The sequence below is a fragment of the Anabrus simplex genome, chromosome 11, assembly GCF_040414725.1.
Source record: "Anabrus simplex isolate iqAnaSimp1 chromosome 11, ASM4041472v1, whole genome shotgun sequence".
In the NCBI taxonomy this organism is placed as follows: domain Eukaryota; kingdom Metazoa; phylum Arthropoda; class Insecta; order Orthoptera; family Tettigoniidae; genus Anabrus; species Anabrus simplex.
The window spans coordinates 97,983,458-97,995,936 of record NC_090275.1 but is presented as its reverse complement, the minus strand read 5'-3'; positions in this window follow the sequence as shown (position 1 = coordinate 97,995,936).

Genomic DNA, 12,479 nt, shown 5'->3' with positions numbered 1-12,479 from the left:
TAATTTGGCTAGGATTTGAATTAAATACAAAACGCCTAAAGAAACATGGGATTTTAGGGTTTTCCCGGAACTGCATTTAGACCGGAAGTGATTTTAGAATCTTTTTTAAGTTTGATAGAGATATTCAAGACTCACAATTTTAAAACTTTCCGGGCCCTTTAACCTTCAACTTTAGGCACAACTGAGGAAATTGCCTAATTTGACCTTTTTCATAGTATGGGGGTCCCTACTTTGTATGCTTTCAACATTAAAAAGAAAGGAAAATATTGAGAAAAATCTGGGGACAACTGAAAACGGAGGAAGGAGAGTTTAGACATAGGAGGAATGAAGATCTATACAAGGACGAAGAAAATGAAAGGATGTCAGACACAATCAGAAAGTGGAGAATTACATTTTTTGTCACATAATGAGGATGGATAAGAGCAGACTGATAAAACGAATATTTAATTATGTTTACAAGAACAAGAAAAGGAGTGTGACAGAGATTGGAATAAGAGACGATATAATAGGGGAAGTTCGTGTAATTTGAACCGATAATATTTTTTGGTATTTGCAAATTTGGTCACACCCTGATTGAGGCAAGGTAAGCAAGACTTCCTGAAGTTGTTTTGCTAATGGATTCACGGTTGAATTGGTAAACGGAAAACAATCTTAATACTCACATTCCTTATAAGCTGATATGGTGGCAAGTAAGGCTAGTGTGAAATAGTTATTTCAGCCAAGAGGGTGTTTAGCTTTCACAAGTACTGAAGAAATATCTAGGTATATTTTAACATAGTTTCATTCATAGGCTACGTGCCGGCACCGGATTTCACCTCTCCCTTCCTAGTATCACATATCACGTCATTCATTTCATCTCATTAACTCCTCTGATTAGGTTGACGTCAGGAAGGGCATCCGGTCGTAAAAACCCGCCACGACAGATTCATCTCACCTCATACCCGACCCTGTAGAGAAACGGAATGGTGGTTGGATAAACGAACATGTTTTTACGTAGTTTCATTGGTGATTCTAAAAGAAGATGTTTTATACATTGAGGCCGGCCCAGCGATGTAGGTGTAGTGTGCCTGTCTCTTACGCGGAGGCCTCAGGTTCATTTCCTGGCCATGTCAAGGATTTTTACCTGTATTTGAAGGCTGGTTCAAAGTCCACTCAGTCTACGTGATTACAATTGAAGAGCTATCAGACGGTGAAATGGCGGCCCCAGTCTAGAAAGCCAAAAAAACGGCCGAAAGGATTCGTCGCGCTGATTGCACGACAGGTCGTAATCTGTAGTCCTTCGCGCTGAGCAGCGGTCGCTTCGTAGGCCATGGCTGAGCGGCCGACACAGACGTCAACACTACCCAAAAGAGCAGACACTCTTCATGATAGACGCAAGAAAAAATCAACAACCGTTTGAATTCATGTGACAAGTATTATAATGACGATTGGATTCAGTGCAATAATTGCAAAAAGTGGGCTCATGAAAACTGCACCAAAATTCATGAGGTGATGACCACAATTGAACCGATTATTTCAGAAACCAGTCAAGCGCCAAGTCTGTCATTTTTGGGAAAATGAAAAAACTGTCTAGCATCAGATAAAATGTTATGGTAGGGGTTTTAGTATTTTAGCTTGAAAGTATTATATCTTTTATTAATACTTTCTATCTGAGGAAAAATATTTTGTGGTTATTAACTTTGCTGTAAAAAATCCGAAAAAGAATCACTTGACTGGTTTCTAAAATAAACGAGTGTTGCATACATATTTTTATGGGATAATTCTTGAATTTTAAAAGGATTTTGTCAAAAAACCCATATTTGTGGAAATAGAAAATATTTTAATAGGTTTAGACTACATTGCTGATGCAATATAATTATTAAAAGGATGAAATCAGCAATGCCTGCTCAGGACAGGAGGTAATCAATCCTCACAAACTCCACAGCACATTCTGTCTCTGTTGTAGGCCTTTGTAAAATGATGTCATAAAAGTGTTCATATCTCATCAGGTAAGGCTTTAAGGCATTTAGGTCACGCATATTCTTGATATTGATGGGCACCTAAAACAAACAATAACAAAGAATAATGGAGGGCTCAAGGCAGCCCGAGTAAGAAATACAACCTTCTCCTTTTACCCTTGTGTTCCGAATAATGTCACGCATGTGAGTTTGTTTGTTTGTTTGTTTACAACTCCTCGTTTCCTTTTAGATACAGGTTCGTCTCCTGAAATTTCAGACATGTCACTACGATTATAAAAGCACTGCACTAAACAAGAGAAACACTTTACAATCAGTTGTTCACAAAACTACGAACATGCTATTCTAGAAACACAACAATGACAGCTGGCTATTCTGGATCCAGAGCAGCAGCGCCAACCAGAAAGGTGCGGCACATCACAAAATGTACCAGCAGTTTACTGCAGAAACCAGCCAAGTGGTGTCACTTAACTGGTTTCTGAACTAAATACGAAATTCAACGTAATACCTGACCATTATAGGAGGACGTTTCTTGACTGGTTTCAGTACCAAAATGTGCGTATACCCTCTTAGTAACATGTTCTGCCAATAACTCATTTTTTCATTTTTTTTTGGCATTTGACTGCTTTCTGAAATAATCGATTCAATTCATAGTGTCGTATTTTATTGTTTAGTATCTCATAATAAATCCATTAAGTAACTTGTAAGTGTTTATATTTACCAGTCCAAATTACACGATCGCCTAGTCCAAGTTACACGATACCAAAAATGTAGAATAAAAATTAATTTTAAACAAATTCTAATTAGAATATTAACATTTATTCTCCACCAAATCATTTGATAGATTTTACTAATTATCGTGTATAATATTTGAGAAATTTTCATTACGGTCAACAGAGTAATGGACGTTGAAAGTTAAGTGGTCCAAATTACACGGACTTCAACAAATTTTAAGTGTTTCCAGGAGAAGAGGAAAAGAAATAACATTATAACTCCAGTCCTGTTGGTACAATGGGTTACCACTTGCATCGCCAGTATCTACGGGCGGTATGTTCATTTCTCGCAACGACTCGCCGACGACGTGATCTCACACTGCACAAGGCTGCCAACCTCCCTACCTAGGAACTAGACTATAGGTCTGGATTGGTTAGGCTAGGGCCTGGACAAGGCCTTTGATTTAGGTTGGTTAGGGTAGGGCCTGGATAAGGCCATTGGTCTGGATTGGTTAGGGTAGGGCCTGGACAAGGCCTTTGATTTAGGTTGGTTAGGGTAGGGCCTGGACAAGGCCATTGGTCTGGGTTGGTTAGGCTTGGGCCTGGACAAAGTCACTGGTTTGCGTTGATTACGGCAGGGCCTGAACAAGGCCATTGGCCCGGATTTGTTAGGGTAAGGACTGGACAAGACCATTGGTCTGGACAAGTTATGGTATTGCATGGACAAGTCCATTGGTCTGGATAGGTTAGGGAAGGGCCTGAAAAAGGCCATTGGTTTGGGTTAGTTAGGGTAGGGCATGGACAAGACCGGTGATATGGGGACAAGCAGAGGGGGTCTGGGGGCGTAAGTCCCCACGTTAGAGCCGCGAAGCGGCCTTAGGCCGCTAGATTCCTGTTCAACCACCATTGGTCTGCACTGGTTAGGGTAGAGCCTGGACAAGACCATTGGTGGTGATTGGTTAGGGTAATAGACCCTGGACCAAAATTACCTTTTTTCTTGCCGTATACTAGAGCAGCGCATTCTATGTGTGTTACTGGTGAGAAGGTGAAATACCTTTATTCTTGTTAGTTGTGAGAAGCTTAATTGTAGCAAAGCCTACTACATTGTTCTCGGCAGATAGCGCCTCGAGATCGAGACAGCAGGGCCTCTCTCCATTGTTGATACAACATCTATGTAATTTTTTTTTTTTTTTTTTTTTTTTGGTATTTGCTTTACGTCGCACCGACACAGATAGGTCTTATGGCGACGATGGGACAGGAAAGGCCTAGGAATGCAAAGGAAGCGTCGGTGGCCTTACTTAAGGTACAGCCCCAGCATTTACCTGGCGTGAAAATGGGAAACCACAGAAAACCATTTTCAGGGCTGCCGACAGTCGGGTTCGAACCCACTATCTCCCGAATACGGGATACTGGCTGCACTTAAACGACTGCAGCTATCGAGTTCGGTCTATGTAATTCTATTGATATGTTCTTCTGTATTATACATTGCTTCCCTTACAGGCTATATTAGCTGTGCTTTTTTTTTATTCCGCGGGTTGGTAACGCTATGTAGTTCTGATCACGTATTTTACGTCAGCCAATAACAAAGCGAGCAGCCATTCGAGCAATGGAACATCGCGTGCACTACTCTTCCTTATGCTATAAAAAGTAAATGTACTTCTTGGGGGTGGGCTGGTGGGTCCCTGGACATGGTAATGAACACCTCTCTTCCCTAAAAGGAATTCCGCGTAGGTTTTGCATGTTTCCTACTTCAACACCTCCTTATAAAACTGTGTTAATAGGTCTGGATGCAAGAGAAAACGAAACACCAAAGTGAAAGGACTTTCCGTGGTCATTAGATTGCCAAAATGGAAGAGAAGAAAGAATAATGTTGTCAAAAGGTATAGCAGATGAAAACACAGTAGTTAAACGTTTCCTCCCGACATTTATCATGACGTGAATTATGCTTCAAGAACTGTTCAGAAGAAACATGCTTCAAACCGGAGACTTCGCGGTCAGAAGCTCGAGTTATTATCCACCGGCCAGAAAGATATACGACACATTTAATAAAAGCCATGGCATGAGAGGAACAAATGAAGTTCCCACTGCGCGCCATATTTCATTGGCCACGCACGTGCCAGACTAAGCCACCCATTAACACGGGCCTGCTAATAACATTTCCATTACAGCTTCAGCGGGCCGTGAACATTGTGCACCAACGATGGAATTTCCTTGCATGACTTCCTTCAAAGACAGAAAAATTACGTCATTCCCACAATATTTTACATACTTCCTTGTACTGCTAGTTTTATTTCCGAATATTATAAAAGTAATAGTGACCTCAAGCAAATAAACCTGACACGAAAGGTACAGGTTAAATTTATATCTTTGGAAAACAAATAGGATACGTCATTTGAAGCTTGTCCTCAAAGGACATTGTACATCTGTATTATTATTATTATTATTACTATCTTTTTCCAATACGGGTGATAACTGAAAAAATCTGGATGACTGTGACTGTACAATTGCTGATGATAATGACGCAGATGAAGACTGGGAAGCAACACCTGTGATCCCCCACAATGACGTTATTCCCGAGTCCAGAAGAAGTTGAGGAGGAGAACGAACAGCATTTTGTTCCCCCTGTTACACATACATCCCAAAGGCAGACATCCACTTCTATGAGACGAAAAATAAGCCCAGTTCCACATGGACAAGGACAGACAATAAGTTTTGTGGTTCTCTTCCTCCATTTTTGGAAGAACTAAGTGTAATGTGTCACTTTGTCCAGACAGCATTGCCATTTTCCACACAAGAAAATGAAAGACAGTGAATGAAATGATATGCATAGGATGAATCTATTAATGCATGAAGTCCACTCCAGTGGACATGGTGTTATTTCCATGGTGTTTGGTGTAAATTACTGAAATAATGCTTTGGGTGATCCATTGGACCCCAGATATTACAAAAACACTGTATTTAACATTTTTATCCTCATCCCATTAATTTATGCATGAGAGGGTTAAGATTATCATGGAATAAGATTGTATATCATCTAAGGAATACTCTATTCAAACAAACGAGAGAGAAATTCTTGTTTGAAACTTGGCTTCCCTGCAAGAACTTTGTGCTGTACATCAAGAAATGTGGCCGACGTGAGTAACCTGAGTGTGTCACCTCGATCGACGTTAACACTGCTCAATGACCTAAGGGACACTCTATCTGAACCGGTATTTAAAAAGAAATGTTTGCAGCGGTACTTGGACGAATCAAGCAGAGTGTAAATACATTAATTCTGTTTCCTGTTTTGTTATTTCATTCCGTGTGTCACTAAGTTTTACTGAATTTATTTTTATTGATGCTTTAGGACAATTTTATTTATTCGCGATTACTTTATATACGTTTCTTTCTTCTTTCCTTTAATGTGTTTTCATAAAAGTGAACAGTTGAATATTATAGTATGTGTGTTTGTATGTGTAATATATTGTTGAACTGTATATATATTTTAAGACCTGTTCTGGCAGAATAAGCCCTTCATAGCCTGAGTCATGCCATGCAATTAAATAAATAAATAAATAAATAAATAAATAAATAAATGAGAGCAGGAATAGAAAGATTAATCAACTGAACTGGAAAGTCAACGTACACAAACGATTGAAGGATAGCGGAAGAAGCTATACATTAACATCGGGGCGTGTAGTGGAAGAAAAGCAACGTCGAACGCAGGTAACGGAAGAACGTTGCTTATCACGTAGCCATTTGTTTAAGGGGACCGAAGACTAAAAATTTCAACTTCTAGAATTTTGCAGATATCAGCATAAAATTTTGTGGGCACATTCACGAAGTAAATATTACCTATTATACCAAGTCTTGAAGCAGTGGGATGATTAAATCTTTTACAATTATTATTTTTTGATATTTATTTACGAGTTATTGAGGAAACGTTCCATGAGACACAATTTTAGTTTTTTATGACTTCAATATTTGATAATGGTGTTTACGTATATATATATATATATATACAAACATAACTTACTACAAAAATGTACTTCTCAAATATCAATCGGATTAGACATTTTTGAATTTCTGGTTCGCTAATTTACACTCAACTCTCGATTAACCGGGATAATGTAGGGGCAAGGCTTTTCGGATAAGTAAAATCGCGGTTAACCCGCAAAAAAGTGAAAAATAAAACAAGCGTACTGAAAGTACAGTTCGCGCAGGTCATAGGCCTAATCGTCATCCTTTCTTTAGATGCTTTATACAGTAGCTTGGTGAACAATGCTCCTGCTTGAAAGCAAGAGTACGGGTTGGTGGGCATTTCCAATACAGGCCAGACTTATCCGTCTTGTAAATTTGTTCTGGGACCAAACCTTCATCCAGAACAAAATTTTCAAAATCCGAATTGAACTGTTGAGCAGCTTCTGAATTTCCGCCTTTTACACTGACATCACGGATGCCATGTTGCTGTTTAAAGCGTGTAAACCATCCGGATGACACATGAAAATCACCCTCCATCGCAAGAGCTTCGAAGAAAAATTTCGCTTTGGTCATACAGATCGGTCCCGATACTGGAGTCCCTTGAACTCACTGCTGTGAACACAACTCCAACATGCAGTGGCCAAGCCCCTTATACGTAGATTATTTCATAGTTTTTCGGCTTGCCATACCACTGTTTGCATCGGACGAACAAGCAAATTATAGAAGTTTGTTGCGTAAAATATCCAGCACGGTAGAATTACCAACGTTATATTGGACATACGCCTGTTTAACGGTAGAACCTCGTTCTTTAATTTGTACAATATCGAACTTCTGTTGAATCGTCAAAACGACACGCTTCCGTTCGATTGCCATTGCTTGCGAATTGAACTACACTGAACAAAAGCAAGACAATGACTGAGAGTGGGATGGTGTGGAGTAGAGCAGGTGTTCGTGGCCGCTGACACACCAGCTACAAATAACTTAAAGGTCACGCCACCCCTGCTACTATTACGACTCTGCAACATTATCACGACCCTATGTAATTCTGTCTTACTGTAACTCCTAACACTCGTGCATTTTTAGTGGTTTTGATATCGCGGTTAAGCCGCAACGCGGTTGATCGGATTACGGTAAATCGAGAGTTGAGTGTATATAGAAAAATAATATACTGTAGTAATCAATTGCATGTACGTTGCTACCAATGAACAAAAAAAATTCTTTATAATTATGTTTTGTTAGTCGAAGATATTACTATAAATCCAGAAACTTTCATATCAATAAAAAAAAAAAAAACTGCAGCACATGGAGTTTTCGCAGGAAGCAAAGGTGAGGAAAGGGCACCTGTAGTTTTGAATGCACCTGTTATTTTTCAAAGATTTTGAGGTAAGCTGTGGAACATCGTAAAGCGCTGATACGATACCAATGTCATTTGTTAAACCTTGGAGCCAAATCAAACGGAAACGGAAAAATACCGCCAAAATATGCGATAAAGTGCCATGAATGTGAGGTGGACGTGGCAGAGACACCCAGACGTCAGCCCATTAAAATGTCCGTACGGCCTTTAAAAATGGCGGAACTTCAAATATTCTGCCACTTTCTGATAATAAGATTGTTTTTTTTACAATAATTCAAAAATTGTTTTTTTTTTTGTAAGGAAATCACTAAATTTCAATCATCGGTCCCATTAAGGACTATATTCGCGTAATGTTCTTTTCATATCAATATGTCAGATAATACGTTTATTATTTAACAAAGCACAGTTAAAATCGTTTATTGTGTCATCGCTTTTAACCAGTAGCGTCGCTAAGAAGCTCGGGAGTACCCGCAATAATTGAAAATGTGTCCCTCGTAGCGTGGTAAGGAAAATTACAAGTTTATTTGGTAGTACAGTGTTGTATATTATTACAAATGTAAAACAACTACGCAACGATAATAATAATTACATAATTTAGTTATCAAATCCGGAGGAATTAAAAATAACACACTTACATGGTACGGACACACTCACACACACAACAAATGCATATTCCAATTATAGTAACCAAAACACGCTGGCCGTCACAATATAAAGAAATAATTTCGTTACTAGGGCCAGTTAATTTACAACTCAACCACCCATCGTAAGCCTGCTTAGCTACACAGACTGCCGAGAGTTAAAACCAGGCTCGAAACTTCAGTATTTGGAGTTCAGATAAGGAGGATGTCTTTGTTATTGCATCTTCGCTGAGAACTGGGTTCTAAGAATTGGCTAATTATACTCCGCACGGCCTTACTTCTAAATTGAAGTTTCCCAAAACAAATGAGCATCGCCTTCCCTCTGTTGCCAGCGCGCCACGGCAGTAAGAACAGCTGATGCAATATCACCGCGGTAAACAGCCCTTTTAAATTGTAATACAGTACTCAGCAAAACGAATGAATATGGATTGAAAACAATTTCACAAAAACTACACTTTCTAACAATATCTGGCACTAAAAGAGAATGAGGAAATAACACATCACTCACCGCTAATGGCTGGCACAGGAAGGAGGTGATGGCCTACACAGGGAACACTCCATTCATCTCAGAGTCGCTGGAACCCTGCAACACCATGAAAAACACACTAATTACTAAAGGAAAATGCAAAAAATCGCGAACCATACCGAATAGCATACACGCTGAGCGAGATAGGTTAATCACGTGGCGAATGTAAATATTAGGGTTGGCAACTAGGTTTCGAGATCGTGCTCTGCCGATATAAATCGATATGAATGGCAGCTTCGGATTGGTTGGATGTCTATGCTTCAGCGCATAACCACCAGACAGAGCCAAAATCTGCTAAAACGTCAATTCAGAAGTAGAGCCGTACGGAGTATACTTCAAAAGCCTTGCTGATTGTTGTGAGTGGCAGCAAGGGGTGGAACAGGTTGGGAAACCCACATTCCTTCAGAAATAACAACCGTACTCCTATTGCCGAAGGAAGCTCTGCACTACGACGACCTAAGTTTGGAATAACCCTCTGCAATACAAATAATACTGTGTTGTGAGCTGTAGCTTTATCAATATGTAAAATCATTCTTCAGCTACTGCAGTAAGAAACAGACATGGGCCGTGACAAGCCATGAACCTCCGCCCAGCGGGGTCTGCGAGGTTATTATCGCCGCCACTGCTTTTAACGACGTACGGTATTGAATATAACGGCGGAATCTAACGGTCCCGTCTAAATCCTACATAAACAATGTAATTTAAAAATCGCTTATTATGACATATCGTATATAACGGCGTACTTTTATCACATTTTCGGATAAATGTATCGGCTATAACGTCTAATATTGACTTTTGTTTGTTACGTATTTGCTGACAGCAATGTAAACTCATTTTCAAACTCCGATTTTTTCAGTAGATTACTAATTTCACTTATGTTTCTTGAAGTTTAAACTTTATTCTGTTAATTAACCATGTGATTGTGCCGTCTAAAAATTACAGATATGACATTTTTAGCAACAACAAAAAAGACCGGTTTTTGCGACTATCGCCCTTAACGACTGTTAATTGGCAGTCCCTATGGGGGTCGTTATATACGGTTTCGACTGTAATTTATTACTGAAATTTTTGTTTCCCAAAGGTCGTTTTTAAGGTATTATTTCGAGGCCATTTGTGTTACAAAAATATACATCTTCCTTTCTTGATACTTCACGTTTTTTTTTTTTTACAAAACAATGGATATTTCGAGTTGCGACGTATTTGAAACACAAAAGCGCTAGAGAACTCATGATGTGATATACAACTTTCTTACAGGGAGTTCGCTGCTTTCTCACTGTAACCCCTGTATGATATCATTTACATGAAAATATATTATTTAACTGAGAAGGAAAAGTGTGACTTTTATTTACACAACGATTAATACCCAGATCTCTATTTTGTTTTTGTTTTTCAAACTGAGTCTCTATGGACTGCGTGTTAATAACCAATCTCATGTTTAGTCTGCCGGCTTTGACATTTTGCCAGTATCTCTTGAGCCCGTCGATCAGCGTTTTCTTCCCCTCCGTCTTCTTGGTTCTGTCTCCGCCATAAAAACCTGTCAGATTTTCACCATCCATATGAAACTAACACTGTCATTGACTTTATCCTCCGTAATGCCCTCCTCTCTCATATCTTTCTCACACTCTTGGAACAATCTCAATTTAGATGCCTTTGGATTTAGAAAATTCCAGATTTTCTTTTTGAGCCGGTCATTATTCCTGCGGGAAATGTGCCCACAAAACAGCAATCTTCTCTTTCTAATTGTTGTTGTTATTGTTGTTTCCATCTTGCTGTATACTTCTTTATTGGATTTCAGATCTCCATTGTATAAAGAACTACATGATTTTTTCATTCCTGTAAAATTGCCCAATGTGATATACAAATTTCTTGATAGATAGATAGATACAGCCTTTATTTTCTGTGGCGAAGTTAGGGCTCTTGGACCTTTCTTACACTTAACCACACACATATTGTTATTATTCCATATAATGACATTGATTAACTTAAAATACCAAGAACTACAAATAACACTTTTTAAGACAAAAATATGAATATATACACGCAAGAAGAAAGAAAGAAAGAAAAAGTAACTGCCTACATAATACAGATTTGAAAAAAAAATTCAATACACAACGAAAGAAATACGAATGTAAAAATACTAGTAAGCTTAATAAAAATACTAAGTGAAATTTAACTAATTGTATCCTTGCATGACTAGATCTAAGTTAAATACTGTACTTTCTACTAGCTATTTTTAGGCTACTTCTACTTCGTAAATACAATATGGATGTTTTTAATTTAATTTAAATTATCATATTAAACCAATATTTAATTTATTGTGCTTAATCTCATATCATTTTCACACACAATCACTCGTTCCACTCATACAGGTACTGTACCTTGCTGGAAGCACTTAACGAGGAACTGGAGGGCAGGCTTCATTTAGGTCCAAAATATTATTTATTTATTTATTTATTTATTTATTTATTTATTTATTTATTTATTTATTTATTTATTTATTGAAAATAGTCCTCCAAGTACAGAGGATGTTCTGAAGGGCAGAGTCTACACAACACCGTGTGCTCATTCTGTGTTTAAACGACTCTACATTGAATACGATAAATTTCCTCGTCACTCCGAACTGACAGTTTACAATGGCATAGAAAAATGGTAATGTATTTGTCCACTAACTGATACAACTTCTTTTATTTACAAATTTTAAAGTGCAACGTCGTTACATAATCAGGATTTGTTTCGGCCTCTTTGAGCCATCTTCAGATACTTAGATAATATAAACGGATGAAATTTACATATTGCCTAGGCAATCAGAATGTTACATTATCAATCAATCAATCAATCAATCAATCAATCAATCAATCAATCAATCAATCAATCAATCAATCAATCAATCAATCAATCAATCAATCAATCAATCAATCTATCAGTCAGTCACTACTGATCTGCATTTAGGGCAGTCACTCAGGTGGCAGATTCCCTTTCTGTTGTTTTCCTAGCCTTTTCTTAAATGATTTCAGAAAATGGGAAATTTATTGAACATCTCCCATGGTAAGTTATTCCAATCCCTAACTCCCCTACCTATAAACGAATATTTGCTCCAATTTGTCCTCTTGAATTCCAACTTTATCTTCATATTGTGATCTTTCCTACTTTTAAAGACACCATTCAAACTTATTCGTCTTCTAATGCCATTCCACCGACAGCTCGGAACATACCACTTAGTCGAGCAATTCTTAAGCGATAACATTTTCTCTTAAAAAAACATGAGATAAATGAGCTGAAAAATAAAAGTGAATTAGTAATTCTTGGCATATGAAAAAGTCCGTAAAATCT